The sequence below is a fragment of the Tenrec ecaudatus genome, chromosome 10, assembly GCF_050624435.1.
Source record: "Tenrec ecaudatus isolate mTenEca1 chromosome 10, mTenEca1.hap1, whole genome shotgun sequence".
Classification (NCBI taxonomy): Eukaryota; Metazoa; Chordata; class Mammalia; order Afrosoricida; family Tenrecidae; genus Tenrec; species Tenrec ecaudatus.
The window spans coordinates 86,333,480-86,352,202 of NC_134539.1; the positions used below are offsets into that span (position 1 = coordinate 86,333,480).

The following is an 18,723-nucleotide window of genomic DNA, read 5'->3' on the forward strand; positions in this document are numbered from 1 at the left end:
AGAGAAAGAGGAGGCTGTCTGTTCCCCAAACGGGTCCTGCAAAGGTTTGGAGCTGACATGGTGGCAGTGGGCGTGGGGACCCCGACTGTGTACTGGTTTAGATGTAGCAGTTCCCGTATGAGACAGATCTAGAACAACCTATGGATGCTAGTCTTTGGGTTTGAAACCCCTGTAGTTAAATACATACAAAGTAACAAAACGCCTTGGGCTGATTCTGGGCGGGTGATAGCTTGCCTGAAAATCGCAAAAGAAACGTATGACAGGCACCCGAGCCTGGTCATAAATGAATCCATTGTTGACTACAGATTCTGCTGGAACAAACCTGCCTTTGCGTCCAGTTGCTAAGGCATTCCCGCTGGGGAAAACAAACACTCGGAAGACAGGCAGTACCTGCTCACATTTTCCCTTCCAGAGGGACGGGCTTGCTCAAGACTTCTGAAGAGCCAGATGGGCTGCTGCTGGAATCTCCAGGTTATGGCCTCCCCCACTTGCCAGGAACTATAGACGGACCCCTGGGGAAACGCCAAGGCAAACAGCACGGCGTGGTTGGGCAGAAGAAGGAGGCAAGGTCATGAATGAGCTGGAAAAACTCCGCCTGAAGGCTTTACCTCGGGAAATTAAGTCAGCGTCCCATCCAGGTGGGTGAACTCCCAAGCGCCTCCGTTGCCACTGGGTCCACCCTCTGCCCAAAGGCTTGCAATTCAAATATTCATGATGAAAACCAAGTCTTTGAACTGTTAACTGCGGGCTCTTCTCCAAAAGGGAGTAGGCAAGGCCCAGGGTTCGGCCCACCCACAGATGACCGACCCTTGACTTCTAAGGATCACCGCACCCGGCACAATCACTTCAGTTGGGAAGCCGGCCTGCCTGCTATGTGAGGGTGGGCAATTAGCAATCATCATCATCTTGTCTTGAAAGACGCTAGGATGGAGGATTTTTATGCACGGAGAGTACACATGGTTGGCTTCCTTTCGGAAACAAAAAGCATTTAAAGAATGAGGGTTTAAAAAAAAGAGTTGTAAGAGTCCCCAATAAAATGATCTTCTTTTTTAAAAAAAAGGTTTGGCAGGGAGGCATTACAGTGGTACCTCACTGTAATACATCTTTCAGGTTTGATAGCTCATAAGCTCGTGGCTTTGGTTCGCCTGGAAACCTCCAGATGATGCTGAGCTGTGCCCCCCCTGCCCCCCACCCCCGACCCCCGCAGCTGCAGGGGCCAGGCCTTTAAATGAAGTCAAGAAATGATTGCTTCAGGGAACAAAGGGAGGAGGAAGAGGGGGAGAGGGAGAGGAGAGGGAGAGGGGAGAGGAGAGGGAGAGGGGGAGAAGGAGAAGGAGAGGGAGAGGGGGAGAAGGAGAGGGGGAGAGGGGGAGAGGGGAGAGGAGAGGGAAAGGGGAGGGAGGGAGCAAGCCCGGTGAGCTGCACTACATGGCCCTCAGGATTACGTGTGGTATATATTACTGATTAATGTTGCTCGGTGTGGCAAGAAGGAATGCTTGAGCGACCCCAGAAAAGCAGGAAGAGTCTGATGTGGCAGAAGGAGTGTGGTCTGCAGAGGCGTACCTAGGTCCACATCACAGCTTGGCAACAGCTGGGCTACGGATGGATCTTGTGGTCTCCACCTCTCAGTCTTAGTTCCCTACAGGCAAGAGAGACCTGGCGGGCTGACCTCACAGGGCAGGCCTGAGGCCTGGAGGGGAGGACTGTGGTACACTGGCAAGTGGAATATCCACAGCAATCTCTCTGCCCCTCCAGGGGCGGATTATCCAATAAGCAGCATGCACATGGGCTTACTTGAGGTTCCTCACCAAGAGAACACCCGTGTGTACACCGTGCTTACCTCAGTCCATCCATCCTCTCACAAGTAACGGGGTGTTCCATCCCTGTGAGACCGAAATTCACTGCCACGGAGTCAATGCCGACTCATGGTGACCGCTAGGACACGGCAGCGCTGTCTCTTTGGGTTTCTGAGACTGTAACTGTTTACAGGAGTAGAAAGCCCCATCTTTCTTCCAAGGAGCAGCTGGTGGTTTCTAACTGCTGACTTTTTGATCACAGCCCAATTTGTAACCACTCTGCCACCAGGGCTCCTGTCATCCTGTCCGGGACTGTAACTTTGAAGAGAGGACTTGATTCCGTTGGGAGGTGCTGTGGGATTGGGAGAGAGACACGTGCCAGCCATCCCTGGACGCAGAATCTTCGATATGGTGAAGTTGCTCACTGTAGATTCATGAGTAAGCACAGGTACGCCAGTGCTTACCTTGGTTATTGGGTAATCAGACACTAGTCGCCAAGATTTCAAACCAGTTCAACTGCCCCCGGCACGCCGTCCCATGTCCCCTGTCCCCCGTCCCCCACCTGAACTGCTTAAAATTGGCATTTCCAACCCAAGTATACTGAAGCAGAAGCTACATTTTACCAAGATTCAGGTGATTCTGATGTAAAACTCAAAGCGAGGGCGGGGTGGGGTGTGTGCGTGCATGTGAAGAGAGCATAAGTTCAAACCAGAAAGAACAGGCAAGAAGGTGCTCTCAGATCTGGCAGTGGACAACAGGTGACCGGGAGGGAGTGACTGAGCACGGAAAGACGGTCACCAGCAGCATTCACAAGGGTTGGGGGCAGAATCAGGAGTAGGCAGGGAGGTCATCAGAGGTGACCCAGCAGGCACTGCTGATGGCAGAGCTGACAGTGGGAGAGCTGGTTAAAGACTAGACGCACTGGGCTCAAAGGGGGTGATTCAAGCCCACCCTCAGAAGAAAGGCCTGGCAATCCTGCAGACCACGGCTATGAAAACCCTATGGAGTGTACTGCCGGTTTAGTTACAGACCACCAGGGTCTGGGTACATCCCCAGACCACCACCCCTCCGGCATCCCACACCGGCAGGCAAACTATTGTGTCCCTCCCCTCTTAGGAGAAGTTCGCCTCGAGACTGAGCCATGGGGAAAGGCAGAGGACTGGAAAGAGGAAGATTAAGCAAACGTTTTCACATGAGTGGGAGCTTTCTTCCCCCATCGAATTCCCAAAGCAACGGGCTAAGTTGCTATGCACCAGTCAAGGGTGGGCCAACCCACCAGAAACAACCTTTTGATACCCTACTGAAATGGCTACGCCCTTCCCTATCAGCTAATCCTCCGGTGAAACCCACAACTCAGTAGACCTGTCCATACACGTAGAACTTACAGACATTCTTTCAGTGCTTCCTTCTTACTCTTGAATGGATGCCACACATCACAAGAGGAAGAAAATAAAAAAGAAAACAAAACAATAACACCAAGCAAACAGAGAAGGGAACTTAGCAAAAACATACAATGCAAACAACAAAAGAAAGCTTCCTGAATGTAAACTCATCAATATCCTCAAAGAGGTCACACTAGATGGACATTAAAAGAGCAGAAAGCTTGAAAAGTTAAAAAATAAAACAGCAGTAGCAGCGAAGAAATTCAGTAGGCTATTAAGAGGCAATAGAAGAAATCTCCTGGAAATGAACCAAAAATACAAAGAAATTAAGAAAGAGGAAAGAAAAAATGGAAATTCTAAAAACACAACCAAGAAGCATAACATCCAATGAACGGGCAGACCAAAAGGAAAGAAAACCTGTGGGTAACCATCAGTGCTAAACTACATGCAAACTTTTTGAAGTGTCCACAAAGTGCCCAACTATCCAGCTACCCGGAGCCGTCATTGCACCGAGGACCTGCCGGTCAGCTTCTTCAGAGCATTCCATCTGCCCACCAACCACAAACCCAGCCACCCCACACCCCCACCCTGCCAGCTGCAGCTCCCTCCCATCCAGCGGCCACTGGCAGCAGCTCTCTGGTCTCCAGCGAGGGGAGGATCAAGCCAGTTACTTCAAGGTGGAGACTCTCTCATCTAGAGAGCCAGCATCCAAAGTGCCAGAGCCAGACCTGCCGGGCGCACGCCGTCACAATGGCCCAACCGGCAGACGGGGCCCAGCGGACTTGGAGGACCCAGGCGTTCCCTCTCAGAGACATGTGCTGCCTCTGCCCCTTGGTTTCCAGTCAGGAGGCTGCTCGCCAAGGCTGATGGAGGGCCGAGGGGTTCTGACAAACTCGGCCTAACGTGGTGGCAGCACCCGTGACGCCATCTCAGCCAGCTGAGCCTCTGTGTGTGCTCATTCGGGTGATCAGCGTGTTTGGGTGGGGGACCCAACCTAACAAAAGGAGGCAGGGTCTCTGTGTGAAATTGGGATCAGGCTATGCAAAAGCCCAACAGGGCCCACAACAGCTCGGAAATCAGAATGACATAAAGATCAACACTGAAGGCTGAAAGACAATTTAAAAAGCCTTCCAACTCCCAGGAACAAATTGTTCCCAGCCTAAACTTCTGCTTGAAGCCAATCTGTCAAGCAGGGAAAGGAGAAGCAGAAAGATCCTTCCAGGGATGTCATAGCACACGAAATCCACTTCTCAGGAGACCAGGAGGAGACGGGTTCCACCACAGTGAGGGGGGGAGGGAGCCAAGGAATCCGAGAGGAGTCCCAGGACGGAGGGGGCTCTGGGACGAGAGAGGCTCAGGAGAGGAGGCCACCCTGACGGCTGCCATTTTGAACTGGAACGGAACAGTGGAGACGGTTCTAGCGTGGACTCCCACAGGAAATATGGGAAAGATGATTTGATGGGTGTTGATCATCCCAGAAGAACTTCGTAGCTTTACAGCAGGAGCCCTACTGGCCTAGTGGGCTATGTGTGTGGGTTGCTAACCGCAAGGTTAGTAGTTTGAAATCATACACTGTTTCCTGGGAGAAAGATGAGGCTTTCTACCCCCGTAAAGATTTCCAGTTTCAGAAATCCACAGGGGCAGTTCTGCTCTATCGTAGCAGGTCGCTATGAGTCGGAGAAAAATAACAAGTGGCATAAAATGCTGCATGTAAAAAGGGGATGTAATCATAGTAGACCACCCCCAGCCCCCTAATTTACAATTTAAACATGATTAGGAATCCTGAAAACACTGACTAAGGGTTTATCTAATCACGGGGGACTTCACCCTGTGAGCAGCATGCAGGGCGCAATGAGAGAACCTGTACATAGGGTGCGGGTGGGGGCGGGGGCAGGGGAGACTAAACCAGCATCCTGCACAGCTGGACGTTGATAGACACCATGAAAACTGTACGGAAATCCAAGCACATTCTCAGAAGCATGTTACTTGGAGAAATCAGGGGGAAAATTTTATTAAAGACTTAGAAGAACTTGCCTCTGGGGGAGAGGCACTTGGGGGCATGGACACTGGAGCAAGGCACTGCTGCTTTCTAGCTTCTGTTTTTCAATGCACCCTGTAGCACCATTTGTCTTTACAAACAAGGCCCGGACTTCATTCTGCTCCAACACCAGCCCAGAAGCTCATGGGGACCAAGGGCAGGTGTGGGAGAGGAGGGCAGTGGGTCTCCACGCCATCAGAACCATATGGGACAAGCAAGTATCGGGTACAAGAGACAAGAGAGAGATGGCTATGCAAGCCTCCCCTTGGCTGTCCAGGTGGTTCTCTCTCTCTCTAACACACACACACACACACACACACACACACAATCCAACTTACAGCTATCTATCTTAAATATGACCTTCCCATACATGACTGATAAAGACCCTAAGTGACACAAATGGTTAAGTCTGCGGCTGATAACCAAAAGAATGGTGGTTGGAACCCACCCAGGGCACCTGGCAAGAAAGGCCTGGTGCTCTACGGAAGACGCACACCCGTGGAAAAGCCATGGAGCACAGGGTATTCTGGTACATGGGGGTTGCCATGAATTAAATGGACTTGCCTGCAATTGGGGTTTTTTGGTTAGGTTTTCTGGGGGAGAGGGTTGTTTCTGGTGCCGGCACGTGTGTGTATGTGCTTTCTTTGCCTTAAGTACAACCAAAACTGCACACACTTCCTTCCCAAGGGGAGGGAAGTCTCGAACCCATCTCCCTACTGTACACAGAGGAAGTGTCCTGGGTCTCTGGCTGATGTACATTCTTCCCAGTTTGGCCCAGGTTCCCCGACACCATCAATTTCATCACCTGCAGTGCATCCAATACATCCCACGGTAAACGGAAAACCTGGCTTGTGGACCCAGCAGCACAGCCTGGGTGAGTGAGGAAACCAAACCTGGGCAGAAACGAGGGTGCCATCAGATCTAGAAGGAGTGCCAGCCCACGTAAACTTCGCTGTCAGCCGAACGGAACAGGTCTGTGTGGTGTAGGAAATCGTCGCTGCGTTCGAGATCCCCAAGGAAGTGACGAGACTCAGGGCCAGGGAAGAGCTTTCTTGGGACAGTGTTGATTTTCTTTTCTATTAAGGGGCCCTAGTGGTGCAGTGGGTGATGAGTTGGGCTGCTAACCTCAAGGTCAGAGGTGTGAACCCATCAGCCACTCGGAGGAAGAAAGAGGAGGCCTGCTGCAGCACCGCCTCAGAACCCCACAGGGCGGTCCTCTGGGGTCCTGATGGGTGAGTGGCACATCTGTTCAAACAAACCAAACTCGCTGCCACTGAGTCACTGCTGAGTCACAGTGACCCCCTGTGGCCTTCCAAGGCTGCAACTGTTGACAAGAGTAGAAAGCCTTGCCTTTTTTGCCCCAAAGAGCTGCTGGTGGTTTTGAACTGCCAACCATTCGGATTGCAGCCCGGCATGTAACGACTTCACCACCAGGGTCCCTGGGCATTCGTTCAAATATTCACATTTGAAATATCCTATTTATATTGCTTCCATCTCGCAAGCATGGGTCACCAGGAGTTGGAGCAGATTTGATGGAGACTTTCTGGCTTTTTACTTCAGACAGTTTTGTTTTCTTCTTTCACAGCTTGGTTATACATGTGTCTCTCACTGTACGCTCCCCTAGTCCTCTCTGGAATACACAGATTACAAGTTATAAATAGTTTGGAGCCGTCATTGTTAGGCGTTCTCCCCATCGTTCCTAGCGGCAGGCGTGGGGCGGGCTTTCTGCGCTGCAAACTGAACCCGTGAACTGAGCCACTTACTTATGCCTTTGTGTATGTTTTGCTGTTGTTTCCAAGGAAAAGTTCTTTTTGAGATCTTCCAGTCTTGCCTTAGCTGAACCTACGGGAAAGAGGGATTTTTTCCCCCTCCTTCTTGTTGCCATGTGCCTTTGGGTTCCTGAGTACTGGATATGGCGGTGCCAACTAACTGGACCAGAACTAGAATTCAGGAATGAATGTCCGAGCTGGGGGCCAATGCACTTTGGGAATCTGGGAGGTGAGGACCAGGCCAGATGTGTATGGAAGCCGTCCCTGCCCTCGGGTCATCCCTCTTCACGGTCAGCAGTAAATGCTCTGAATGTAGGAATCACGTGAGGGTCAGGGCAAAGGAGCTTTAAAGGTCAGTGACGCAGTCCCCAGCTGGGGTGCCAACCAGCAGGACTTCGGGTGCTGGCTGGCTGGCTCTCTGGAGACCTGGCTGCCCTGCAGCTTAGGTGCGCCACGCCACATGGAAGGGGACAGGGTCACAGCCACACACAGTGCCGAGTGGGTTTGGGTTCTGCTTCAGGGACTTCAAGTGCTGGAGAACCGAGTGAAAAATAGCATCTGTTTATTAAACTTGTCTCTTTCACAACACAACTCCGACGGCAAGAAGATAACCTTTGCCGCAGACAAAACACAGACAGGGCACCCAGACAGTTCCCTCCTGGTGGAAGCAGCTGTCGGGTCAGCCCCTGGGTTGTAGCCACCCACACACAAAGGGAGAAGGAAATGCTGTCCGGCCCCGGATCACCCCAATAATCACTGTGATCCAGATGGTTTACTCTGGCTGGCATTTGGAAGCAGGTTGCCAGACCTTTCTTCCTGGCCAGCTTCATCTGGAAGCTCTGCAGAAATCTATTGGACATCATGAAGACCCAAAGCCAAACCCACTGCCATGGAGTCGATTCTAACTCAACAGCAACCCTGCAAGAGGGTTGTCAGGACTGTACATCTTTCTGGGACCAGACGGCCTCATCCTTCTACCGCAGAGACCAGTGGGTTTGAACTGCTGACCTTGCCTGTACCAGCCCAACACCTAATACACACACAGCGCCACCAGGACTAAAAGCAGCCTGCCATCTACCATGGACGGGTGGTGGCTGGCCATAAGGTATGCTGGCTGAGCATCAAGCGTGGGGGTCCTGCGTGGAAGGGGAGACTTCCGCCTTAACCCCCCAAAATGAAACATCTCCCAATCAAGGTGATTCAGATTCATGGCAACCCCATACGTTTGTTATCCTATGTGTGACAACACCCACTACAGCTCCGGGGAGGGAGGAGGGGTCTTGACGTTGATCTTTATAGAAACAGATTATCAGGTGTGTTAGGTAGGGTTCTCTAAAGAAACAAAACCAGGACACTTATGATGTACACAGCCAGAAGAAATATAACAGCTAATTAGTCCACACAGCAGTGCAGAGGACTCAGTCCAACTCACTTTTGTGGAACAGTTAATTTACTGGAAGTCCTTCAAGTCATGTGGAGGGCCGGTTCCAAGGTCAAGGAAATAGACCTCGGGCAAGGCAGGCAGCAGACAGCAGGGTGGGTCAGCAACAGTCAGCAGCTTGGGAGCTTGGTGAAGCAGGCCCGGATGGCATATGGAGCTCAAGCAAGGCAAGGCAACAGGAGCCACTAGCCTCAAGCTCAAGCGGTATACGTACCAGCAGTATGGCAAAGCAGGTCTCGAAGGGGCCTCAAGCTCTAACGGCACGACCCATGGGTTGGCTTGGCCCACAGGTAGTGTAGTTCACAGGTTGAGGCAGAGAACTAGCTAAAGCAGCAGCACGCTGGTCTATCACCAGGGAGCAAGTGAGGCAGGGGTGGTCCTTGCAGAGCCATTTATCTCTTTGCCCTCCAATCAAACTGCCACCTGATTAATCCCACATGTTCCTACTGGCCAGGTTGGCACAATTAATCTAACTATCACATCAGGCCTTTCTCTGAGGTCCTGCCGGGGGTGTTAAAATTTCCAATGTGTAACTTAGTAGCTAACTCTTAATGAATGGCTTGTCCCCCCACAGGGACCTTGGAATCATTTTATTACTGTGTCCTGCTGAGCTGACTCTGGTTCATAGCAACTCTATAGGGCAGAGGAGAATTATATCTCAAGGGGATCTCAGAAACCCACAGGGGCAGTTCTACCCTGTCCCACTGACTCAGTGGCAGTGAGTTTGATTTGTCTTTACAGGGGCAGATCACTTCACAGTGTCTCCCATGGGTGTACTTAGCAGCGGAGTGCTTACCCATTGTACCACAAAGGCTCCTTAGAATCACCTTAATTTTTTTTTAATCCTCACTGTGACAGAGTTAATTATGACTCATAGTGACGCTACAGAAACCCTATGGGTTTCTGAGACTAACTCTTCATGGGAGTAGAAGTCTCATCTTTCTCCCACAGAGCGGTTAGTGGTTTCAAACTGCTGACCTTGCAGGTGGTACCCCCAACTCATAACCACTATGCTACCGGGGTGCTCCGGAATCACCTTAGAACCTCAACATTCCTCTAGCCACCTACTGATGGCTAATCTGTACCATGCTTCTTCCTCAGGCATACAGGAAGAACTCCCTCCTATCCCCAACCCACAAGGCTCCCCATTTTTAACCCTGACCTCGAACCCCCTCAGCAGCACAGCTCCCAGCCTGGGCTCTAGCTTGCTAAGTCTTGTAGCTGCAGCACCCTGAGGGCTACCATTAGCAAAAGGCAGACGTCCCCTCCCTCCCTGTCCTCTGGCTCTCCTTCAGGACCTGTTTGGTCCACTTCCTGTGCCCCGAATCCTCCCTATACCACTAGGTGTTAAAATAGCATGTCACCCCCACCCCAAACGAGTGGCCAGAATCTCAGTCAGCAGGTTCTTTGAAATAATTTTCAACAGTTTAAACAAACTGACACACACCCCCTCAAAAAAAAAGTATACGGCGTGTTTGATAGCTATAATCAAAGGTGTCGGTTCTTCACGCTCCCTGCCATGGAGTTGACGCCACTCCCGGTGGCTCTGGAGGACAAAGTGGAAATGCTCCTGGGGACTTCAGACATGGTGCGTCTGTCAGAGATCAGACAGTCCCATCTTTCTCCTCCAGAGCACGATGACGTTGTGGCGAGCATAACCCACTGTGCCGCCGGGGGTCCATAGGGTGTGGTTTAAAAAGAGCCAAACTCACTGCCATCGCCGGTGCTGACTCATCGCGACCCTAAGGGATGGTACAACAGCCCCTCTGGGTTTACGAGACTGCAGCTATTTATGGGGGTAAAAGGCGCCATCTTTCTTCTGAGAAGGGGCTAGGAGTTTCAAGCTGCTGACTCTGTGGTGAGCAGCCCAGCATGTCGCCCCTACGCCACCCAGGTATTGGCTATGGTTATAACTGAAATTCGCTTCGCTGAATTACTGAGCTGTTTGTAGGGGTGCCTGCTGCCTGACCACATAGCACAGCCATCACATACCATTTTCTGAAAAGGGGCCCTCCAGGGACCCTACAAGCCCAGATCGAGTGGCTTCCCACCTTGGCCTGACCTGATGACTGAGTTCGCAAATATCTCCCTGGCAGAGTGCTGGGACCAGGAGTTCCACCCCCCAGCAGGTGGACTCCTGTTTGGGTCTTGGTCCTCCGCTTCCATTTAAAACAAAAACACTTTTGGCTGGAAAAACACATTCAGCCTCTAACAGGTTGACTCATCGAGGGTGGATCAGTTCACTGGAGTCCTTTCCTCTGTGGCCGAAGAGGACGGCCAGGAAGGAACAGAGCGGCTGACAGAGGGTGTCTGTGATCGACGGTCAGCGTGGGAAGGGAGGCGGGAGGGCGGAACTGGGGGGAAAGGCTGGGTCCAAGAGCGGAACATCTCTCTGACCTCCAACATTTTGCCCAGAGGCAGCCCTGGAACCCACAGGCTTGGCCACGGAAAGGCTGGTGGAGGAGCTAGCCTGGCCTTTCCAAAGGGTCCTTCCTTGCACCTTCTGCCTCACTTGAGTCCCTTCCTGCCTATCTTTCCCCAAGTCCATGGAATTCCACGCTTGAGTTGGTCTACTTAAAACACACACACACACACACACACACACACACACGTGCACCGTGCTTGCAAGCATTTATCTACAACTCCTCAAAAGACCCAGGTCCTTCAAGTCAGGAGGGCAGATGTGGCTTAAAAGAGAGATGCTGGAGGCAACTTCTCGTCTGTGACCAATTAGCCAGATGCACTCAGCGTGCCACCTGGTCTTTCTCTGGTTGGGGTTCGGCAAGCTTTCTCTCTCTCCCTCTCTCATTTCCTCTCTTCAAGTGGACCAGGGTTATTTCCCTTTGGCCTGGGGAGGGCTCACAGGCGGGAAGGGGCTGGGGCTGGGGGCCACCCTGGGGTCATGTATGCCCCTGGGCTGCAGATGGCACCGGGGACCAGGACAAGCAGCTCTTTGCAGACCTTTTCTCTTAGATTTGTATCTCACCAGTTTTCCACCCTTTGGTGTAGAGCTGTGACCTCAGCTGGTGCAAATGTGGTTACAGGATTAATCTGGAACATGCGCCATTCAGAATGCAGACCTTTCTTTTAAAAACCAACCAACCACCCATCACTGCCTAGCATTTGTAAAGCAAATGGAAGAGCTGAATTTGAGCTGTACAGCCTCAATCACTTGGGAGGTGAGGGGGAGGATGGGGAGTGAGATTGGGGGGAGTGCCTATTCCTGTACCAAGTTTCTACTCCTTCACCCTCCTCTGATCTGGTCCTGCCCCCCTGAGAGGAAGGAGCAAGGTTCAGGGTCTCCAGAACGGAGCCCAGCAGGCTGTCCAGCCCCTCAGAATGGACATGTCAGCTCCTGCATCTGAGTTTGGGTTTGACCTCAATCAACTCATTTTCAGAGAGGACGAGAACTTTCATTGGTTATCTAGTAGAGTTCTTTGAATCTAGGCACCGCATGACATAAATCACAAAAGGTAAACGTATAATTCACCCGTGTTTGTTGTTGTTGTTTTAATTTCCAGAGTCGAAACCCCCACTGTTCCGAAGCCCGAGGACAGGAGACAGGACACATGTTTATAAAGATGTGTCACGCATGGCACACTCTCTTTCCGTGACAGATGTGGGCGTACGCTCCCAGAAGCATGCCATTTGCAAATACAAAAACAAAACCAGCAATGTCATTTTTCTCACCAGCATTGATTCCCAATGCTTTTTAAATTGACATTCTCTCCTCGTCTCTTTAGGGCCTCGGGGGCTTATGGGGAACACGTTGGGCTGCTAACCACAAGGTCAGCAGTTTGAAACCGCCAAAAAGACGAGGCTCTACTCCCGTCGAGTTACAGTCTGGGAAGTCCACGGGCAGGTCTATCCTGCCCTGGAGGGTCACTGTGAGTCAGAAGTGGCACGACAGCAGGGGCATGATTTCAGGGTCACACTGCCCTTCATGAATACAGTTAAGCCCGCCCTCATTCCACTACCACTCATCCTGCACGGTGCTGCTGGTGGTGCAAGGTGCTGCTGAGTCCGGTCCGATTACGTGGACGGCAGAACCAGCACTGACCGGTCCTGGCCCATGCGCACAATTGTTCTGTTGCAGCCCCTGTGTCAGGCCTTCTCGCTGAGGGCCGGCTTCGTGTGCACTGCCCGCTGCAGGTGCATGTGCCGCTGGCTAAAGCCCTTCACCAGCCTCCCCCAAGTTATTTGTGTGTGCCTACAGTTAAAGGTCAGCTCGTTAGCACCTTTATGTTCTGACAGACTGATATCCCCACCCTTACGTGAGAAGGCCAGGGGTACAAATGTCTAACACCATCTTTGGTTGGAAAGACCTAAAACAGCAAGGGGTGCGCAGGAAAGGATGTGTTGTCCAAGTGTCTTAAAACCGAGCCGCAGTGGCAGCGATGGCCGGCTGTTGTGAATCATGGTGATCCCGTGGGTGTCAGAGCCAAACCGGGGCCCCTAGGATTCCCAATGGTGGGTTTTTCCCCTGAAGACCCTGGGTGCACTTGAACTTCTGACCTTGAGGTGAGCAGCTGAGTTTGTTAACCATTTGCGCCCCTCAGGGAACACCAGTGCATCCTGCTCCAAAATAAATCCAAACCCACTGCCATCAAGTCCCTTCGACTCAGAGGGACCCTGTGGGACAGGGTAGAGCTGCCCCTGTGGGTTCCCGAGACAGAAAGAGAAAGGCTCGTCTTTCTCTCGCAGAGTGGCTGGTGGTTTCAAACTGCTGACACAATGCTACCAAGACGGCTGCATGCATCCCACCAACACTAATATACAGTGGATAGTCAAATGCTTCTGCGTGATGCCAGAGTATCAGACGTCAGAGCTCTAACTTCTCAGTTCAGGGAATTCTTGGAGTTACAGTGAAAGTGCTGAGAAGAAACGCGTTACAGATTGCGGCAACAAGGGGCTGCATGGCCTGCGTAGGGTCCGCGCTGAGCTCACACTGAGGGACCACACCCAGCCCTGCGGCCCCTTTCATTGGCAGATCTGCCCAGCCAGTCTCTCCGAGCCCATCTGTCCTTCCACAGGACCTTCAGGATCATGATGTCCCGCCGCCCCACGCGCCCCTGGAATTCTGGATCAGACTGTGCCACCCCCACGCTTAGCCAGGGGGATCTCTATCGTTCCCACGTGTCAACTTCTCTGGGAAGGTGGCATTTCTCCCCCTTGCTGCAAATCTCTGCCTGGCGCGATATGAATCCTTCGTGCATTTCCAAGGGCACTAACCCAACTTTCTCCTGAGAGGACACCCTGCTGCCCCCCTTGATATGCTCCCCACCCTGCCACAAAAAAGAAAAGAAAAATCCATGACAGTTTCAGGAAGAGGCAAGAGTCCAGCCAGGCCAGAGAGGAGGCTCTGCCAGGCCTTCCTGGTGGTAGGAAGGAAGGAAGGATCCTCTCCAGAGTCAGGAGCATTGACACATGGGGTTGAGAGTGGCCGTGAAGCAAGGTAAAGCCAAACCCACGGCAGGAGAGTGAAGCCCAGTTCGAGAGCGGCGACGGAGGGCCTGCCGGGTCCGCATTGGCCTCTCCGTGCGAAGTAGAAATCGGCACCCTGCCACACTTGCCATGGAGTGGTGGCGCTAACTGGCAGCGCCATGGTGGCTATGACTACGAATGGCAATCCCTTGGGGGACAGTTGCTCTGTGCGCGCTCCACACCAGTGTGCCTGGCAGACCTAACGTGAACGCCTGGGAGCTGGGAGACTCACTCTGGTTCCCAGGGCCCGTGGAGCTGCCCTGGGCCTTAGCGCTGTGACTTCAACCATTATATTAACTGCCCTGGGCCCCACTCCACTCATTTTGGTCCAGCTAGCTTCAGCTGGGTTTCGAACCTCCATCACATTTCGTTGTCTATGTCATAAAGCCTACACATCTTGTCACGCGTGGGTTGCGATTGTTAATGGGCCCGGTTCTTCGTGGCGTTTTCTCTACGCGGTTAGGGCTGCTAGGAAGAAACTACTGACTTCTGCATATTTCTCCCATGACTGGCCAAGTCCTGGCCTTCTTTTTCAGTGTTCAGTGTAACTAGCATATTTTAGAATAATTGCTGTTGTGAGAGTGACTTAAACTTAGCCTACTAGCAAGCTATCCTTTAAGTCTAGTTCCTGATTCTGTTTTAAAATTAAGAACAGATTCTGAGTTGCACCAGATGCCTTTTGAGCATCTACTACATGGGTTATGTGTTGGGCTGCTAACTGCAAGGTCAGTAGTTCAAAACCACCAGCCGCTTTGAAGGAGAAAGAAGAGGCTTTCTACTGCTGTAAAGATTTACAGTCTATCTCGGAAACCCCGGGGCAGTTCTACTCTGCCCCACAGGGTCGCTGTGAATCAGAATGGACTAAACGGCAGTGTTTGGTTTGGTTCTTTGGTTTAAGTGGCTCATACGCCTTTTAATTAATGGATGAATTGTATGAAAAATTCCTAGTAATTATGTGAATGCATTTCCTAACATAAGCTCTCTTTTTATTCTTGAGATGGTTTTGACATAGACAAACAGGGTTCCATTGGTTCTGTTTTCATTCTTTCAGTCGGGGACTAGATTCGGTGTGGTAGTGTTTTACTTGGGATTTTCCGAATCACGTTCCTACGTGAGATGGGCCCGGGCATTTGTGAGTGATGCCGTCTTGGCTGGGCATTGATAACTTCACACGGTAAAGTGGGCAGCTTCCCTTCTCTTCTGTTTTCAGACCAGTTTATAAGACATGGCAAGCATTTGTGCCTGGAAAGCGTGACAAGAATGTGCCTATAAAACTGCCTACTGCCCGAGCACATTTGAGGGAGATAATGCTTTGTATACATCTCAAATTTCTTTCACAGTTACTGCTGTTGTTCCAGTTTTCTAGCTGCTTTGAAAACTATTTTGGAAATTAGCCCTTTCCAAGAAAGAGTCTTCATGTAGTTATATTAACAAGCATATGCCTAGCTGTCATATTCTCTGATCTGAAACATCTCAACATCTGTGTTTAGATGTTCTCTCTCATTCTCCATAGGCTGACTTTGAGAGCTTTTTTCTTCCTTGGTTATCATACCTGCCATTCATCTAGCTACTCAATCCTTCCACCCCCACCCCCCACCCCCAGGCATCACTGCATTGCCCCCATGTGGGTCCGAGTGGGGCTGGGGCCCACAGGGTTTCCAATGACTATTTTTTCTTTAAAGGCCAGTTCATCAGGCCTTCCTTCCCATCTATTTAATTAGACGTTCCAAACTGGCAAGCCACGGGAGTGTAGTGGGTTATGAATTGGGCTGATAACTGCAAGGTCAGCGGTTCAAAGCCACCAGCTCCTGCACAGGAGAAAGATGAGACTTTCTACTCTTGTAAAGAGAGTTGAAGAAACCCACAGGGGTGGTTCGACTCTGGCCTGCATGGTAACTCTGGGTCAGAATCGACTTAGCAGCAGCAAGTGATGCCCAAGTTGGTGGTTTTTAGACTTTTTTTTTTTTGGCAGGCTCAATTCACTTTACTACATTTTGTATAAAATTGACTATGTGGTAGCCACCACTGGAGCCTGGGTCCTCTGCACGGAGACCCTGGTGTGAGTCTTCACAAGATGGGCAGTGAATTCCTGGTAGGGAGGCTTGGTGAACACGGTCTCTTTCCAGAGGTCAGGAGTCAGATAGCTGTAGGTCTTGGAGAGGGCATCAAAGGTGGCTTTGGCGAAGTTGCCCAGGGTGGCTGTGCAGCCCCTAGCCGACGTGTAGCAGTCATCAATCCCTGCCATCACCAGCAGCTTCTTGGGAACAGGGGCTGAGACGACGCCCGTGCCCCTGGGGGCAGGGATGAGTCGCACCAGCACAGACCCACAGCGGCCCGTCACCTTGCAGGGGACCGTGTGGGGCTTGCCGATCTTGTTGCCCCAGTAGCCTCGCCGCACGGCGACAATGGGCAGCTTGGCCAGGATGATGGCCCCTCGGATGGTGGTGGTGACTTCCTTGGAGCACTTGACACCCAGGCCAACGTGCCCATTGTAGTCCCCGATGGCTACGAAGGCCTTGAACCTGGTGCACTGGCCAGCTGGGTCTGCTTCTGTACAGGCATGATCTTCAGGACCTCATCCTTGAGAGCCATCCCCAGGGGGAAGTCAATGATCTCAGACTCCTTGATGGGCAGGGAGAACAGATAGATCTCCTCCAGGGACTTGATCTTCATGTCCTTGACCAGACGGCCCAGCTTGGTGACAGGGAGCCACTCCTTGTCTTCGGCTTTGCCCCCCGCGAACTCAGTGGCCCCGTCCACGGCCCCAACCCCGGCCGCAACCACGTCCTCGCAAGCCGCTGCTGAAGCCTCCGCAGAAGCCACCGCGAGCTCCTGGGGCCTCCAGGCCCTCCCGCTGCACTGGCGTCACCTGCCATTTGGTGCTTTCTCGGAGAAGCGGTTTCTAGACTTATTAATAAAGTTTCAAATGCACTGCTCTTCATTCTTTAGGTTGGTTTGATTTAAATTATTTTTATAAAAGATGCTGCATATAATTAATGTATCATACAAGTCAATAGTTTAATCATATTAGAAAGAGTTGTACACTCATCACCACAGTCAACTGTAGAACGTTTTCTTCTTTCTTAAAGCTGTTGTTGCTAGCCCTCTTTCCCAGCTCTAAGACTTGCCTGTATTGGATTTCATATATAGGAAAAAAGACATACCATAACCCAAACTACTAAACAACAATGACAAAATAAAACAGAAAATTTTCAACAGAAAAGAAAGCAGAAAATATTGAAAACTGGAACAAATCTGAAATGGGTCCGAATGAAAAGGCAAGGACCGAGTGTGACATTGTAACCTAACTGCCCTGTCATCACTGACTTCTCACTGTTCTCTGCCTGGCAGCAGGGTCTCCATGTCTCTGAACCACGGTCACGGTCAGAGGTCTCATCCTCAGGAGCACCCTGCAAATGGATCTGGGGCTCACGTTGTCATCTAGAGCCTTCTCTGAACGGGGTATTCCATACTTAACCTCTGATCCCACTTCCAGATCTGGATTTTATGAAGTCCTTAATTCATCGACACTGTTTTTGGTGGATGCTCTTCTCTTCCTGGGATGGCTCTAATTCATAACCATGCGGAGTCATCCTCTTGCCAAAGTTACAACTTAGCCTTTTCTGATTGATGATGCTCCATTTGCCTTCTCTGAGCTGATGGAATAGCCTCCCCCAAACCCAAGCCCGCAGCCATTGAGTCAGTTCCGATGCCCAGCGTCTCTGTAGCGAGTTTCCAAGGCTGTCAATCTTTACATGAGCCAACAACCCCCTTTTTCTCCCACGAGTGGCTGGTGGGTTTACACCGCCAGCATCTCAGTCAACTGCCGTCCCCCCACCAAACCTAAACTATCGTTGACTCCCTCTGACTCGTGCCAACCCCGCAGGGCAGGGTAGAACTGCCCCTGTGGGTTTCTGAGGCTGTACCTCGTTACAGGAGTAGAAAGTCTCACCTCTCTCCTTTGGAGCTGGCTGGTGGCTTTGAACTGCGGCCCTCAAGATTAGCAGCCCCATGTGTAAACAGGGCACCACTAGGGCGCAAGCACTACCATGGCAACCTCTAAACAAAGTAAGAATCACTCGCTATGACCGAGTCCCTGCTGCCCTCATCCGATTCTACTGAGTGCTTTATGAGCTGCCCTGTCGATGTAGGGAGCCTGGGGTGCTGTGAGATAAGCACGGGAGGGAATAAGCGAACCACAAGGTCAGTGGTTCAAACCCACCAGCCGGTAACACGGAGGAAATGAGCTTCTCTGTTGCCATGACTCAGAATATGCATGATGGCAGTGGGTGCTGCCAACAGCTTAAGAAGCTCTGGTTGCACAGTGGTTACCCTCTTGGCTGATCACCAAAAAGTAGGCATTCTCACCGATGAGCCACTCATTCCACAGGAAAAAGAGATAGCAGTTTACTTCCATAAAGATTCCAGACTAGGAAAGTGGGGGTGGGGTGCAGTTAACCAATAGGGTGTCTATGAGTCAGAATCAGCTCTACGGCAACAGGACAGGCATGGTCAATACCTTACACACACGTCCATGCCCACTCCCAATGCCATCTCTTTATAGGTTTGATTTTTTTTTAAGTTCATTCACACCCACTCAACTTAATCCTGAAAACAAGGTGCTAAGGGAACACATAATAGTTTTCTATTAAAATAACTGAACTGTCACAATGTAAGTGACTATATTTAGAGACAATGAGCACATGGTAGACTTGAAGAAATAAATGCGAACAGCTAACTTGTTCATTCTTAGCATGCTATGACAAGAAAGAAATGTGCTCGGGCAAGCACTGGCCGGCTGGCAGGCAGGAGG

The 18,723-nt window shown here is 51.2% G+C and overlaps 1 protein-coding gene and 1 pseudogene across 1 annotated transcript in view; both read right to left on the reverse strand.

Moving 5' to 3' along the window:
• STX8 (syntaxin 8) overlaps nucleotides 1-18,723 on the reverse strand; it is a 293,197-nt gene that overhangs the window by 34,262 nt on the left and 240,212 nt on the right. The window lies entirely within an intron of this gene.
• Nucleotides 15,919-16,786, reverse strand: LOC142458084 (small ribosomal subunit protein uS5 pseudogene; annotated as a pseudogene).